This window comes from Marmota marmota, unplaced genomic scaffold, assembly GCF_001458135.2.
Source record: "Marmota marmota marmota unplaced genomic scaffold, marMar, whole genome shotgun sequence".
Taxonomy (NCBI): Eukaryota; Metazoa; Chordata; class Mammalia; order Rodentia; family Sciuridae; genus Marmota; species Marmota marmota.
Window position 1 is genome coordinate 970,958 of NW_026000140.1, and position 18,909 is coordinate 989,866.

Consider the following 18,909-nt stretch of genomic DNA (forward strand, 5'->3'; position numbering starts at 1 on the left):
TTACTTCTTCTCAAATTTTAGCATGTGTTCAAATCATCAGAATATCTTATTAAAATTTAGACCCTGATCCAGTAAGGCTGAGAAAGAACCAGAGATTCTGCATTTCTCATAATCTCCAACTGATGATAAAGCTGCAAAACCTGGAGACAACACTTTGAATACTCAGACCAACTGTAACCATAATGATGAATTCTGATAAAAATTGCTTGTGTTATATGTAACTAATTCTGTTGTGAATACTACAATCTTTTTGAAAAATAACTTGGCTATGTAGTTTACAACAATGTTTCCCAGCCCTAGTGTATGTTAAAAGTTCCTGGCAAACTTTACAATATATTAATGCCCAGATCCCATTCCAGATCAATTTTTTAAAAATCTTTAGAGGTAAAGCCCACTAATGAATATTTTCAATAAAAAATACAATTAACATTTTATTGAAAAGATAAAGTTGATTACGTAATTAAGAAAACGTGTGTATATTAAAAATAAAATGGAAAAATACTTGAGATGGAATGATAAGATAATTATACAAACTATTATATATAGTATAATTTTAATGATTGGTTCATTAATTCAACAGTTTATTTAGTGCCATGTGTGTAGGTACTATTCTAATAAATACTTGGAGTAATTCAGTAAATAATACAAAAATCCCATTCCTTGAGGAACTTAAATATTATGTATCTAAAAATAAAAGTAGGTACAGCCAATTTGAATCAAGGTTAGTTTGGGGCAATCTTTATTTTCTTCTTTAAACTTTTTGGTAGTTCCATATTTCAAAAACAAACATGGGTATTTTCCTCTAATATATTATTTACATTGTGCCAAGATTAGTAGCACTCTAAAAGTTATCTTTTATTGATATACCTAAATTAACCTCTTGACCATTTAAATTCATCTGTTTCCTTTTTGACTCTTGTATTTCTTTTTTTTATTTGTTTTAATTAGTTATACGTGACAGTAGAATGCATTTATGCACTTTGATATACCATACATAGATAGGATACAATTTCTCATTTTTCTGAGTGTACATGTTGCAGAATCATATTGGTCATAATCACATATATACATACCTTAATAATGTCTGTTTCATTCTACTATCTTTCCTATCTCCACATCCCCTACCCTACCCTCCCATCACTTCCCTCTACCTAATCTAAGGTAATACATATCTTCCCTAGTGCTCCTTCCCTTATTAGCCTGCATATTAGAGAAAACATTTGGTCTTTGGTTTTGACTCTTGTATTTCTTTAGCTATAAATTTCCCGGGCTTCCCAGTAGGGTCTCTGATCCTAAAATGGATCTTGGACTCCCTCTACTGGCCAAAAAGATCCTCAGGGGAAGACTGAGAATAGGCCAAGAAAAATCAAAACACAGCCACCTCCAACATACACATTTATTTGTTCTTATTTCATTCAATCAAAGACCTTTACTGAATGCATATTAGGTGCTGGAATATGTACTGAAAACAAAATAATAAGACACATCCTTGTCTTTAAATCACCTGATATTTTTCTCCAGGAAACTCCCAGAGTTCTTGTGCATGGGATTAAAAAAAAAAAAAAGTGCCAACTCGACAAGAAAGAGAATTGGTATTTAACTCGGCTATGAAAAGAATGTATGTCTTCATGAATAAAAAAGAGTACTCTATGCAATAGTTTCTGGAATTTACTGAAACATTTAAACCAAGTTTCCATAAGTTTACAGACAGTAAGAAATCTGACTAAAAATAGAGAAAAGTGACCCAAGTCATGGATCAGAAGTCATGGGTGAAAATGTAGTCAGATGTGCCCTCCAAAATATCAGGTATTTTCTTTATTCTTTTATAACTTACACATCATTGGAAGACTACAAAATTTCACACACAAAAAAAAATTGATAGACACTGTATTATTACTCCTTTCACTATCTAACCAATAGTCATCTATCTATTTGATGTGGGTAACAAACATGATATTCCAGGAATGCCATTCCTAAGATGAATATTCCCCACAATTCCTCACAGTTGATGTTTAACCACAAATGACCATGGCCGATAACAGATTTGAAGGTTGCTTAAGCCTCTAGTAGCAAGCCAGTACCATTTATAAACTCACTATTGTTTTTTTTAATCCAAGAGGAGTGTTCCTTTTGATATCTATTATGGTATAAAAATTACAGAAACATGAGAAGCTATAAATTTGAGAATCTGGGGGTAAGTTAAGACATCAGAATGTCCCAACAGATCCTCAATACTTTTTAAACAATATCTGCATTTGTATTTGTTTCTGTTGGCTCTACCCAACAGAAGGACCTATCCTTTCTCTTTCAAATCCACTATAATGTGTTAACTTTTACAGTGTAACTTATCCCATGCCTTTTTCATTGCTGTAAAGTAATAGGATCTCATAATATAGATGGGACTCTCGTAGGGGCATTTTGGCAACTGTTATAGACACATTTGGCTGTCACAATGATTAGAAGTGAAGTTGACATGTACTGGCAGGGGGTAGTGCTGCTAAATGTCCTATAGTAAGTACATAAGGAAATGACAAACAAGGAAGATTTGGCTCACATCCTGCACGACTTTCAAATGCTCCACCAGAAATTCATGTAGGTAAATTAAAAAATTTGTTTATCTAAGCCTAGTATCTAATTTTTTTTATCTGTAAAAAATGTGTTTTTACACAATTTAATATACATGAAATGCTTTAAACCTGATTTCCTTTTAACATGAGAAGAATTGTACTTTGCTTTTATTCATACTTTTCCGGAGCTGTTCACCAGTATGGAAAACGATGTCTCTAAAAGCACCACTCATGGCATTTGAGCCAATAATAGTAAAAATTTGCATCATCACATTTGTAGCTGAGGCAAATATTTTTCAATGAAAATTTGAGACATCATTAGTGTTTGTTGATATACATAAAATGCAGTTTTCATCACATTTTTAATAATTTAATAATTCTATTATTTTCATTTTGTGATGTAAAAAATCTGTTATGAAAATTACAACTTGAAATTATTTGAAGTTGCCTATTATTTTTCAATCAACTTCTATTTTTTCAATTTTAGTTCCCAGATCTACTACAAAATTTCTCTATTTTCCCCTGCACTGCTATTTTGTTTTTCCTTTAATCTCCAAATTCCTATTAAGTGTCAAAGCATATGATCACTTTGGTCCTTTTAGATACTCAAGAAAGAATGTGTACCTCAACATGTGGCTTCAAGATAGAATTTGTTTTCTGGAATATTCTGTCTCATCTCCATTCCACATAAGACATGGAATTATTTTGACACATATGCATAAATAAGGTCCAGTTAATTTGGAAGAATGCCATGCTTCCTCATTTCTCATGTTGATAATCTATAATTTATCTTGACATGGTATCCCTACTGCAATTACAGGTATTTCTCTCCTTCTCTTATCACACAGAGACATGTCTAGTCTACCATTATTTACCTTAGCGATAGTTTGTATTCCAGTGTCCACCATACCTCTGCTCTTTCATTTTCCTCTACTTACTCAGCATGGCTTTTAATTTTGCTTCTTCTAGGTCCTGTCTTAGTCATTACAAGTAGATGCAAATGTCTATTTCATTTTGGCTACTTGTGTAGTCATGCTTAAGCATTATGTATTGAAATACACACTTCTTTATTACACTTTTCTTTCTCCTTTAAATTATACTAAGGATATTATATTTTGTGTGATGTAATTTAGGTTTTAAATTATGTGTGCAGGTAGGCTATGCCATGAATTTAATCTCAGAAAAGGAAATATTTACTCTAAAAAGAGGACTCTGGGTCTGCAAAGAACAGAAAGTGGGTGCTATATGACCAACCCCTACAACCCTAAAGCGCTTTCTTCCTCCTGTCTGAGCTGTAGACCAATCTGCTTCTCAAAGCTCTTTCAAGATGCTTTACAATTATGTTTTGAAGGTGTTCCTGTCTATGAATTTTCTTCTCTGAAACACCTTGAAAATGTCTCCTCAAAACATGGCTCTATTTGCAATAAGGAATGGGCACCTAATCTTGGACTGCCTTAAACTGTAACAGCTGGCTTGCGGTATGTGTATATGTTTAGCCGTCTCACCTACTAGACTGTAAGCTTCTAGAGGTTAAAATTATTTGCCATGACTTATGCCCTACCACTACTCTACAGAAAGTTAGAACTCAATAAAGTCTGGATGAGTACATAAATAACTCCTAGATTTTATATGGAAGCATAATTCTTGGATCCCTCTACCATACCATTTGACAGACTAAACTTTACATGTCTAACTCTCTCACAAACTGGTAGCTTCTTGAGTAAAGGGACCATGATTATTCACCTTTGTAATCACAGCATATGAGCAGACTGACTAGTTAATAGAAATCAGTGAGTATTTATGAATGACTAGAGTAATGCATTAAATTCATAAAGGTGTTTTTTTTTAAGAATGAAAAGTTTATTTGGTACTCAGGGCCTCAGAGGTCTCTGTCTATAGATAGTTCATTCCATTCCTCAGTACTCAAGGTGAGGCAGGACATCATAGTGGAAGAGCATGGTGGAAGAAAGTGGCTACTGACAGAGCAACACAGAAGCAGAGAAAGAACTCTGTTCCACAAGGACAAACATATACCCCAAAGGCATGCCCCCAGGGACCCATCTCATCCAGCCACAACCTACCTACCCACAGTGAGACTACCCCATTAATCCCTGTAGGGGATTAATGCACTGATTAGGTTAAAGCTCTCACAACCCAATTGTTTCACCTCCAAACTTCCCTGCACTGTTTCACACATGAGCTTTTGGGGGACACCTCATATCCAAATCATAACATTCTGTCCCTGGCCCCAAAAAGCTTATGCTCATCTCACAATGCAAAATACATTTAGTCCATTTCCAAGAGTCCTCATAGTCTTAATAGCTCCAGGATTGCCCAAAAGTCCAAGTCCAAAGCCTCCAAAGAGACTCAAAGCAAATTCTCAACATGAACCCCTGTAAAACTCAATAGCAAGTTATATATACCCAACAAATAAAGGCAGAGTAAACATTTCTGTTCCAAAAGGGAGAAATAAGGACCAAAAAAAAGAAGGGATGGGACCAAACCAAGATCAAAATCCAGCTGGGTAAACAAGTCCTATAGTTCCATGGCCAGCATCCAGAGCACAAGGCACCATGAAGTTCTCTCCAAAGGACTTGTTTTCCTTCGCCCCTATGACTTTGCTGGTTGCAGCCCACATGGCCTTTCTGTTGGTTTGTCTCTACTCAATTCCTGTAGCTTTTCTTGGTATGAAGTCCACATTACTGGCATTTCTTAATCTCAGGGTTCTCCACTGCAATTTCTCCATCATCACCCTCTCAAGGGCTGCTTTCTGGGACACTGACCCTGGGGCACTTTAATTGGCCTCTCAGACCTCCTTTAAAATCTTGGTGGAAGCCTCCAGGAACCCCCAACTTCAGCATTCTGCAATTCTGAAGAACCAGCACCATGTGGTTGATGCCAAGATGTACCACCATCTTGAGTAGTGGCCCAGCCTCCAGGGACCATGGCTATAGCAGCCACCAAGTGCCTGGGCAGCTGAGCATAGTGAAACAACTTCCTAGGTAACCCTGTGCAAGCAAAGTGCCCCCATGATCTCTTCTCAAAAGAATTTTTACTTTTACACCCTTGAATCTGAGGCAGGTGTAGCCTTGCCAATTCCTGAGATGCCCTTAAGCTATCTTTCCTCTGGTTTCTTGGTTAAGTATTTAACAGCATCTCTTTAGCAGCTATAAAGTCTTCAACAACCACACATCCCTTAGCCCCAGTTTTACTCACTGTGAATCTTTCAGATCTTTCTGCTTTGCTTTCTGCTCCTGATTATCATAATAAACTTGGCTAAAAGCTCCAGGAATATCCATTTCACTGCCTGAATGCTGTGCTACCTAGAAATTTTGTCCACCAGATTAAGAAGTGCATCACTTTTAAATTAGCCTCACAGAAATCTCAGAATACAACCAAAATGTAGACAACTTCTTAGCCAGAACATAACATGAATGTTTTCTAGTCCAATTTCCAAAAGCGTCCTCCTTCTCTGAAATGTCATGAGCCTAGTCTTTGCGGTCCACAGCCCTGTCTGCATTCCTGGTCTTCTGAACTCTCACCAGAATTGCCTTTTAAGGTCCACTTACAGTATTCTGAATTTTTTTCAGCTTGCATTGCTAAACTTTCCAAAATTTCTCCCACAAATTCCAAAAAGCTTCAAAAGCTTCTGAACCATACGGTTAGGTTAGTTACAGCTGTGACCAAATGAATTGATGAGAACAATTTTAAAGAAGGAAATGTTAAAATGTGAGTGTGTAACCGATGTGATTCTGCAATTTGTATTTGGGGTAAAAATGGGAGTTCATAACCCAATTGAGTCAAATGTATGAAAGATGATATATCATGAGCTTTGTAATGTTTTGAACAACCAATAAAAAAATATAAAAAGGGGCTGGGGATGTGGCTCAAGCGGTAGCGCGCTCGCCTGGCATGCGTGCGACCCGGGTTCGATCCTCAGCACCACATACAAACAAAGATGTTGTGTCCACCGAAAAATAAATAAATAAATATTTAAAAAAAAAAAAAAAAATATAAAAAAAAGAAACAAGTGAGACTCACTAATGAAACAATTACAAAATGACATAATATGTAAAAATGTTCATTATTCTGTACTAAATCTTAATGTTAGCTAATATGTATTTCATTTGTTATCTTCTCACTATAGACTAGGCATTATTCTAAGTGTTTTTTTTTTCAAATTTTAACTCGATCCTTGCAATAAACTTATAAGGAAGATACTATTATTGATTCTCATCATACAAGGGAGGCAGCTTAGATCCAGAAAGGTTAGGTAATTTGTCCAAGATCACACAGCTCCTTAATATCAACACTAGAATTTAAATCTAATGGTCTGGTTATGGTGAACTGCTTCTGTTAATTGCTTTCTGTTTCACACTTGCTTTAATATTAAAAATATTAAGAACTATGAGATCTGTACAAACTACCCATATTTGCTTTATACCTCAGTGCAGGAAGGTTGACCTTGGACAAAGCCCTGGACCTGACTCGCTATCTCCAACATGAAACAAGCAGCCCTATACTTCTTAAAGGTCTGAGTTATTTAGAATTGTTATACCACATGATGGACAGAAGGAATATTTCAGACGTCTCTGAAAATCTCAAGGTTTGTATTATTTTTAGAAAATGTATTAAGTAAATACACAGTATCTGGAAAATCAAAAAAAAAAAAGAAGGAAATGTTTATTTGATGCTCAGGATTTTGAGGTCTCGGCCCATAGACTGCTGGCTCCATTCCTCACAGCTCAAAGTGAGGAAGGACATCATTGCAGAAGAGGGTAGTAGAGGAAAGCCACTTAGGACATGGCTACCAGGAAGTAGAGAGAGAGAGCATGAGAGGAATTCTGATGTATGGAGCCAGTTTAACAGGAATGAATGCAATTAAATTCACTGCAGTATAGGAAACCTCAGAATACAGGTTCCTAGAATTTTATCTGATTCACATTATTGCTTTGTTCTGACACCATATTTAATTTTCAATCCTTTTCTCTGGAGAAATTTTCTCTACAATGAAATCATTTTAAAGAGATCTTAAAGGAAAAAAAAGATTAACTTCATCCTGGAGTTAGAAAGATTTTTATCCTCTTTTTTAAAAAGGAGGAAATGTAGTCAAGGCCTAAATTATGTAGAGTTGGAATTAATCCTAAATATTTGAATGAATTTACTCTCATTTTCCTATATATTACAGAATTAGCATGTGCTATTGTTTAAATAACACCTAATGTCTTTTGTATTTTAATGATAAAATAATTCACACTGAGCTGGGGCTATGGCTCAGTGGAAGCGCACTTGCCTGGCATGTGTGAGACACTGGGTTCGATTCTCAGCACCACATGTAAATAAATAAAAAATAAGTTCTATCAACAACTAAAAAATTTTTTTAAAATAATAATTCATATTCATTATGTTGAAAAAAAGAATATATTCAGATTTAAATCATCCATGATCTATCAAAGTTTAACTTTGTTCTGTGTATTTCTTTCCAATTGTTTTTCTATATATCTGTAGTCTACGATTTTACAGAATTAGGGTCACATTACATAAATAGGGTTTTTCCAATTTTTAAATTTTATCAATGTTTTCTTTAAAACCCCTGTTAACATAAGTTCTCAAACTTTTTGGTCTCAGGACCCTAGCCAACCAAGACTCCAAAGGTTTTCATAAATTAAAACTAAAAACATTTTAACACACATATTAAATTTTAAAATAACAATAAGCCAAATTACATCTTAATATAATTAAAATATTTACATGAAAAATAACATATTTCCCAAAACAAAACAAAAATTGTATAGTAACTTTTTTTCCATTACTGGGGATTAAATGCAGAGCCTCTCCCATGCTTGGCAAATACTTTACCACTGAGCTACATCCCCAGCAAAACAAAAATTATAGTAGTAATAATTACATTGATTTTGTGTATTTGTAAATCTCATTATTGTCAAACTAAAGCAAAGTGAGCTAAAGCCTCACATCTGTTTCTGCATCCATCTGTTTTTATATTGCATATCATGTAGCCTCTGGAAAACCTTCACTCTGCAATCCTTAAAGAATGAGAGTAAAAAGACCTAAGTGACATCTTACTATTGTTAAAAAACTAATTTTTACCTCAGGACCCCCTGTAGAGTCTTAAGAACCTCCATGTGTTCCCAGACTATACCTTGAGAACCACTCGCCCACAGTAGTGGGTGTGAGAAAATGTTAATAGGCCCCTACTTTAAGGGCAGGTTGCATTCCATACAGTTCCGTATTGGTTTTGTCTCCCAAGTAAATGCTACAATGTTGGTCTTGACTATAGTCACGTCACAATCCTGGAGGACAATAATTTGCAGTAGACTACCATACTTCAGATTCCACAACCACAATGACACAGTAAACAACCAGAGACTTGTCTGGGATGAGTTGAACTGGTTGAAGTGCCAAGGAGGGTCATATATTATTTTTACAATATAGAAATAAAATCTTTATGTTTATCTTGAAAAGAAACTAACAACTCTATAGCTAAAATAAAAATACTAAATGCTATCTGTAATGACTAATGTTGTATATTAAACTGACCAGGCACCACGTTGCTAGATATCTGGTAAAATATTAATTATTATGAGTATATCTGTAAGGATACTTCCGGATAAGATAAACATTTGAATCAGAAGACTGAGTAAAGCAAATTGCCCTTCCCAGTGTGGGTGGTCTTCATCCAATCAATTGAAAGCTTGCATAGAACAAAACAGCAGACCATCAGAGAACTTCTGCCTGACTACATAAAAACTGGGGCATTAGGTTTTTCTTACTTTCAGACTTCAGCTGAAACATTAGCTGTCCTGGGTCTCAAGTCTGCCATCTTGGAGATTAGAGCTACACCACTGGTTCTCCTTCTCCAGCTGGCCAACCACAGATCTTAGGACTTTTCATCTCCATCATAATGTGAGTCAATTCTTTATAAAAGATATATATACATAATATATAAAAATATATGTATATAAAAATATATGTATGTATATGTGTGTGTATTGAGATGTATTACACACGCACACACACACACACACACATACACATATATAATCTTATTGGTTCTGTTTCTCTGGAAAATCCTGACCAATATGCCATCTTTAGAAAAAGGCACGTCATAAGGGCTAGGGATATGGCTCAGTGGGAGAGCACTTTCCTAGCATGCTCAAGGCCCCAAGTTCAATCTCCAGCACCACAAAGGAAAAAAGAAAAGAATAGAAAAAGGCAAGTCATAGAGAACACCACTGGCAGTGTCTAGTCAAACACCAACTCCTGAAGGAGAATTTCCCAGTGAACCAAACCATTTGTAAGGCCATCTGTAACATGTGAAAGATGCAGGAATTTGAAGCTAAGGAACCCCATGTAGTCTAGGCCTGGTGGATAGATCCATCTCTATCTTGAACTATATATATCCTTCACATAAGCAATATGTCAATCTTTTGATGTCCAATATTTACGTTCAAATAGAATTATATGATTAAAATTTCTCTTAAGTCTTTCTCTAGGGAGACATGAGTAATATTATGAGTAGTCTGGATATATATAATGAGAACTCTGCTGCTCATTATAAACTGCTAAAATTGTCTGATTTTAACTTTTTTAAAAAATATAATGATTGTGTCAAGAAACTTATCCTAAACAGTCTAAGAAAAGTATCTAGCAGTTTTAACATACCTGCTAAGACCACTTCCCTTGTAAGAGATTTCTTAATCACGTCTATACCATTTTACTCTGCCTCCCTGGCTACAAATGTCTGGATTAGGGATGCATACTTTACCTGGCCAACAGTCTATGAGATACCCTCACTCAAAAGCTCTGCCCAATACTGGCCTCCTACACAAAATGATGACTAGTTCAACTAGTTGTGCTCCTCTCTTGGAAAATTCAAACTGGAGACTTAGAAATAGTTGGTAACAACTGAATCATTTAAAATGAAACAGAGAATAGCTGTGTCTCTATACTAGTGGCTGTCAGTAGAGGAGAGAATCACAGTGCCTGCAAAATCATAGAGCTGCTGGCAGACACCACAGCAATTATACAATCTTGGCTGACATCCTGTCTCCATGAAGACTGACAATTCATCTGCCCCTATTTTGCTTTCAAAAATTAAGAAGCATATTTTATTCTTACAGTTTATAATGGTATAAGCCACAGGTTGTTATGTGAATGGGAAGAATAATTTAGCCACAGTTATCTTGTATGGTATAGTGGGAGATAAGGGTGAACTCTTAAGATTTAGAGCATGTATGAAAATCTAAAATGTCTACCCAGACAACAGTAACATATGTGAATAAAGCCACTGAGGTATAAAAAAGTAAAAAGGACATTTGCCCTGTTGAAGGGATCATTTCTTCCCAGCTTTGGTCATAGTTATCATTTAGAAGGAGAGATGCTGCTAACCAGAACTTCCAAGTTGTAAATGAGATAATGCATATCAAGTGGTTAATATGTGCCCAATACACTGTAAGTGCTCATTAATATTAGTTATTATTGGTTTATATCATTTATAATCATTAGCTGTCACATATCTAAAGGAATCATCTGGAGAAATGAACCAACTTGGCAATTTATATTTTATAATTTTTTAGCATGTTTTTATCTCACAAATATTAAAAAGTTTCTAAATGGTGTCTTAACTGATTCATGAAACCCCTAAAATTTAAGGTATGCTGACTTTTGGCTTGCTTCTACTAATGATCCATTGGTTTGAAGGAACAAGAGCCTACCCATTTCTTGGTTTTTATGACCTATATTTTCCCTGGATAATTACCCCCAAAGACACCTTCAGACATTGCCTATCAGAAAAAAAAATGCATATTGGCTAAAATGTGATTTTCAAGTTGGTTTAGGCCTTTAAGCAGAGACTACTAGTTCTGACCAGCTCTTACAAAACAAATCAGTGATTTCTCTTGTCTTTGACAGTTTAAAAACTGAAGTTAACTAAGAAATGAGTGAGGAGACTATCTTCCAAAACAACAAAGTAATGCAATATGCACACAGGCCAAGCACTTTCGCACTATTTACAACTCTAGACTTTAGAATGGTAGCAACTGATTTGTTTTGTTGTGTTTGTTTTGTAACAAATTGAAGAAGAACCCATCACTAAGATGAAAGTTAATTGTGGACTTCCTTCTCTTTTACCAACTTGTACAACTGAACATCCACAACATATTTAAATCACAAGAAAGTTTCAAATTATATAATGGTATATTGGGAGAGTCCATTCAAATTCAGTTTCCTGCCTACAAGCAGTATGAGTAGAGCAGAGCATACATGGATTCTGGAGTCAAACTAACCTGGATGCAGATTCTGACATGCTTATCAGATATGTATCTTTAGTAAATTCCTTAATCTGTCTGAACCTGTGTTACCATTTCCAAAGACAAAAAGTCTGACTTTAAGGCAGATATGAAGATTAAATGAAAACAGAAAAAGTATCTTTCCATTGTATTTTTCAGACACTTAATAAATGGTTACTTTCTCATTTTTATTCCATCATCCTCCAGCACAATGTGAGGATCAATCAAGTTATTCAAACATTTCAGGAGAGAAGGAGAGATGGCATAAACGTCCTTAGATGCAATACTGAAGGACAAGGGTTCTTTCCCCTCACCCTGTGAGTTATTGTGCTACCCCTTCATCCCAGGTAGATTTGTTGGAGTGGCTGGAATAGAGATGTCAGTGTTTGTCTACTTGCTATTTATTTAACAAACTTCCCAAGCCCTCTTATATGACAGGCACTGAAGATAACTGATAGTAAAATATTCCTCTAACTTCAAGGAGCTCTCATTTCAGGTCATAATAGCATTTCCTAAAATGTATTCCACAGAACACCAGTTCCACAAGTTAGCAAATGTTATAAGAAAACTAAGTTTGGGGGAAAGTTTTTATATTTTCTTTACTATAAGGTTTTTCAGAACCAGTAATTTGCTTGGGTCTTAAAATGCAGTGTTCTTTTTGATCACAGGACCTTTTCTTCAAGGAGTATTTCCAGAGGCTAGAAGTATTTTTCAGGAATATTTTGGGCAGAGTAGACCTATAGAACTGTGGAAGTTTCCCTATCTAGTGCTCTTGCAAACCCTCTAGGGAGGTGGGTGGGAAGCAGGCATTTTTTTCCCAGTGTTTGGGTAGTGAATCTCCTTTTCTAATAGGGATCATAATACCTGCCTCCTAGAGTTCTTGGGAAGAATAAATATAATAACATAGGGAAATAAACAGTCCTAGAGTGGAAGTAGAACCTAATAGATAGTCTTCCCTTCCTCCCTTATTTTATGCTAGATTTTATTATATCCTGGAAACCATGGTACAACCAGTCAGAGATAAATATATCCTGCTAGTTGAAAGGGCAGCAGCATATGCTTCATCATCTGTACTTTCTCTATCATTTTGACTGCAGTTTTGTACCTCTTTGCATTTCTGTGTTCCAGCCAGAAATGCTGAGACAACAGAAGAGCAAGTATGTCTTCATCATCTTGTCCAAATAAGAAATTCTGACTGCCATCAAAGAGAAGTAGATCTTATATTTATACAGAGTCCTACATTTTTACAACCAAGCATTACCTTGCTCTATCAAACATTCACTAAAATCCTCCAAACTTTTTCATGGCCAAAAAATTCCAAAAGCGGGGATGGTGGGGATGATATATGTGATGATATTTAAGCCATCCTTTCATATGTCCTGAAATGCAGTGTCTAAGATTCATAACAGAGATTTCTCAATCATTACTAGAATCCATGTCTGTTAGAAATAGTTCAAGTGTTTTTTGTGATAAAGTTAAATCTGAAAAAATAATTAGGAAAAACATAAGCCTTAATAGTATATTTATGGGCTGCGTTATAACTCAGTGGTGGAGCTCTTGCCTAGCATATGCAAGGCACTGGGTTCAATTCTCAGCACCACATATAAATAAATAAAATAAAGGTCCATTGAAAACTAAGAAAAAATAATACATTTATATATAGCATATATAGTATATAATCACTAGTGCTCAATTCAGTCAACTTATCAGAGAATAAGCTATTCCACATAAGTGAATTTTCCAGATAAATGAGGTTCATAGTTAACTCACATTCTACCCTACTTATCCCAACTACTCTAGAAAGCAAAGAAGAAAATGGAGATGTGGAGAAAAGAAAAAGTCCACTTTAAGAATGCAGAGCAGTATAGATAGCCTGACTGAGAGGATGAGAAAATGGAACCATACTCCTACCCAACACAGAAAGAGTTCTCCAAGCTGCCTAGGTACAGAATTGACAGACCTTGGGGGATGGGCTTTGGAGGAAGGAGTAGAGCACATATGGGTTAACTAGAGAAGTTTGGAGACAGGACCTTTTAAACTAAAAGCTTTTGAATTAGAAAATTTGTGGGTTTTTATTCTATAGTTATTGATTGAACACTGAGAGATTTGAAGAAATTTGGTCTTAGAAGTCCTTGGAGCTTGTTGAGGACTTTATGCCTTGGCAATATGTAAAGAAAAGCCCCAGAAAAATAGAAAACGGAGATTTCATTAATAGAGCTAGTTTCCAATTATGAAAGAAAGGGGAGTGAAAAGAACCTCAACCCTTTCTTCCAGTTTGTTGAGCATGTATCTGGGGTAGGAAACGAGCTCATGATTCAGGTCCAGAGTTCTACGCACCTGCAGGATCAAGTAGAAAAAGATAAAATCATTCTATATTGATTTGTAGTCAACTCTCATTCTTCCAAAGTCCTGTGAAGTGGCCTTACTATGGATATCAATAGCAGATAATAATCCAGGAAAGACAAACTCAATCAACATTTTAGCATACAAATCAAGTGGATGTTTTACTCAGCAAGCAACCAAGAGCCAATGTATCTATTACACATATTTCTGTCATACTCTCATTTGTAAAGGAGGAGCAATGCCAAATCTATTCACTGTTAAATATTTCCAAACATGTGACTTCAGAATCTACTATATTAAGAAAGGCAAAAAGAGACAGAAAATGAGATCAACCTGATTTCAACTTATAAATATGAAATATGTACTATGTAAGAAATTTCTGTGAAATACAAAGCCACTTAATAGAAGGTATTTTAATGTAAACTGTTAATAATGTCTATAAAAGAATTTATATCAAACATGGCAAGAATCAACATGTAAGTTACATAAAATGCTTTAATATATAAGCTTGATAATACATAAAATACATGTAAACTGATAAGAATATCAATTTCCCTGTGGCTAATAAGTAAAATATGAAAAACTTACCAAAGTAGAAAAATAATAGATAAATATGTAAGGAAAATATTTATGATATTGATGATGATCAAAGAAATATTTAAAAAACTACCAATGAAACAGTGCTTTATATCTATTATATTATGGAAGAGATAATTATATGAACAAATTCCAGCAAAGTTGTGGTAAAATTGGCATACATAATTGTTAGTAGTGTATAAACTTCAGTAATATTATTTCAGTAATATATAAACATTTAACTAAGAATCATATTTATGGTAAAGTGTGCAAATAAAATAATTAAAAATATATAATGTTTTTAAACCATTACTAATCTAAATATTTATTGTGAAAAAATAAAGGTTCTATTAACAATACAATTAAAAAATAATATTTATTCCTACAGGGATATTATTATTTATGATATAATGTTAAATACAAAAGCTTAATACAAAATGATACTCGTACTGAATGATAACCTTTTTATGTTAAATATGAATTTAACATGAATAAATACTGTAAGGGAAAAAATCCAAAAATTTGATGAGGTAGTAAATTCTCATCTAATTTGCTTTTCTATTATAATTATATAATCATTGTGTTGTTTTTCTAGTTCTTATTCTTAATTATACAATAAATAGAAACCAGTGGAAAATAACATCATCTAATACTGTCTGTAGTTTTCAAAATCATTTTGATTGTCCTTATTATCAAGTGAAAATAATTTAAATTATTGAACTTCTATGCTGTAGTACCAGATGGTAATGATACATCTATAGACTTCACATATACTTATCATTCATTTTTTAAAAATTGACAATCAGTTCTAAATTTTAATCCAAACTAGCACAATATACAAAAATGCTAAGTAATAATTGCCAATGTAAGTGACCTAGTGGTCAACTACAGGGGCTTGCAGATGGGATTACCAGCTATACTGCTTACCAACTCTGCAGACTTTAGTGTCTTTTCTAAAGCACAGTTTTTACAATACTTATCTCACTGGATGGGTCATAAAGACGAAATGGCAATGGTCAATAAAAATAAGCTACTAATATTATGTACAGTAGATTTCAGTATAAGATTCCTAAAATTTTTGTTTGTTTGTTTTTGTACCAGGTATTGAACTCGTAGGCACTTAATCACTGAACCACATCTTCAGTCCTCTCTATTTTTTTATTTTGAGACAGGGTCCCTCTAACTTGATTAGGGCCTCACTAAATTGTTTAGGCTGACTCTGAACTTGTGATTCTCCTGCCTCAACCTCCTGAGCCACTAGGATTACAGGTGTGCTCCACCAAACCCAGCACTATTCTAGAAACTTCTATTATTGCTTTTATTGACCTACAATGGAAGCTTGAAATATTGGCCATTCCCCAATATGACTATACTCTCTTCCCATTTTTCCCTTCTACTCAAGCTTATACATGATATTCCATCAGACTCTTTCCCTGAAATACTTAATACTTATCCATTCAGTCACCAACTATTAATTGAATATCTTGTTGAATCTCATCCTTCCTCCAAAGACCAGCTTGCATCTATTCTCCTCACACCTAGCCCAAAAGCCCCAAAGAATTTCTCCACTTCCAAAATTATAAAGCATTCTTTCCTAGAAGTTCCAAATCTCATGACATTTGGAACTGAACTATTGACATTTGGAGCAGAATGTTTTTGTGCAGGGCTGAACACTGGCCTCTATTCACTAGATGCCAGGAGAAAATCCTCTCCATTCTTCCAACCCAGGGCAAATTGTGACAATTAAAAATCTCTTTCCAATATTTCTTAGATGGCAAATTTTGCCTGTGTGGGCAAAAATATTCCCTAATTGAGAATCACTATCCTGTAGCATTCTTATTTTGAAGATTAGCCCACATGGGTTTATGCCTCTGATAATATATATGCTTTCTAATTTATTAATTTATTAGTACTTGTATATTTTATTAATGATTTTTGTATGTATCATCTTTTTTGTAAATATCTAATAAAACCCTATAGACAAGTGAATGTTCATCTGCATCTGCCAATGACTGATAGGTCCCTGTTTTTAACTTGGTGATTGAATTCATTTTGAAACTGTACATAAGAGCAAAGGCACTGGATCCAGATGCCAGAGTTCTATTGTACATAAAAGGATAAAATAGAAACTTCTTTATAAAGTTCTTATGAGGATTAAATTAATATATGAAAAACATCCAAACTAATACCTACTCACAGTAAATAACATCCAAATATTAGTTGTTACAATACACATAGAACACCAAAAGATACAAGTTAGTAGAATTATTTCAATATTACAGGAATGTTTCATAGCATTAAAAAGAATGAAAACTAGATCCAAAACATTAAAAGACAGTGAAGATAATAAAATGTTAAATATCTATAATAAGCAAACTGTCACAACATAGTATATAAATGCCAAATGAATGATTAAAAACATTGAAATTCAGATGGACATCTAGATTCAGGAGGCATTCAGCAGCCCAAACAGACAAGATCAAAGAAGACCCTCTCTATGACATATTGTAATTAAAATGCCTAACACACACACACACACACACACACACACAGAATTTTAAAGCCTCAAGAGAAAAACATCATGCCACATTGAGAAGCAAGCCAATCAAAATTACTTCTGATTTCTCAGCACAAACTCTAAAATCCAAAGGGAATTGGAATGATGTTCCAAGCCCTGAAAAAAAATAACTGTCAAACAACGTTGCTACATCCAGCAAGGCTATCCTTCAGAATTAAAGAAGAAACAAATACCTTTAAGATAAGCAGAAACTATTGCTTATATTGAGATACATTATGCATTATATTGAGAGAAATAACTATACACAGAAGAAATAAAGAACAAATTCCAGAGTTTGTAAATAGACAAATGTCATCTAAAAGGTAGCTAAGCAAATGAGAAAGAGGTCCAAATTAAATATTAAAAATAAATCAAATTACCAGGAATTAATAAACATCTCACTGTAATAATGATGAATGTAAATGGCCTCAACTCTCCAATTAAAAGACATAGGCTGGCAGAAGGGATTAATAAACAAGACCAAACTATGTTTGCAATAGATGCAACTCACAGGCAAAGACAGCCACAGGGTGAAAGTGAAAGAATGGAAATTAATGTATAATGTAATTGGAGCCCAAAATACAAGCAGTAGTAACAACTCTTATATCCAACAAAGCATATTTCACTTCAAAATCAATCCGAATAGACAAAGTAGGTCACTTCATAATGGTAAAGGAAATAAACAAGAAGATATTAACAAATCACATTCAACAACAAATTAAGAAAATTTTATATCATAGTGAAGTTAGTTTCACTCTAGGAATACAAGGATGTTTTAATATATGAAAATCAGTAAAAAATATTAATAATAATTCACCACGTAAGTAGAATCAAGGACAAAAGTCACTTGGTCACCTCAATAAATGCAGACAAAGCCTTCAACAAAATTCAGCACTCATTCATAATACAAATACTGAAGAAACTAGAAACTAGAAGTAACCTACCTCAACATTACAAAAGCTTTAAACAACAAACGCAAAGCCAATAATATGGTAAGTGGTGAAAATAGGAAAGCACTTTCTCTAAAATCCAGAAAAAGGCAAGTGTCTTAGTTATATTTTAATTGAAGTAAACAAAATACCCAACAAGAGAAACTTAGGAGGAAATGTTTATTTTGACTCACATTTTCAGAGGTTCAGTCCATGGTCAGTCAATTCCATTGCTGTTGGCCTAAGGTGAGACACAGCCTCATGGCAGAAGGGTCTGGTGGAGAAAAGCTACTCAGGTTATGGTGGTCAGAAAGCAAGGGGGAGAAGCTACATAGAATATAAAAACTTTTAGGGTATGCCTCCAGTGACCAACCTCCTCCAGCCCTGCTCCACCTGCCTGCAGTTACCACTCAGTCCATTTAGGTTATTAATCCATCAAATGAATTAATTCCTGTTGAGGTGACAGCTCTTATGATCTCAGAAATTTCTCCTGGGAACATTCCTAAATTAACATAGGAGCTTTGAAGGGAACACCTAATATCCAAACCATAATAACAAGGATGCCCACTCTCACCACTACTATTCAATATAGTATAAGAAATTATAGACAGAGAAATTAGGCAAGAGGA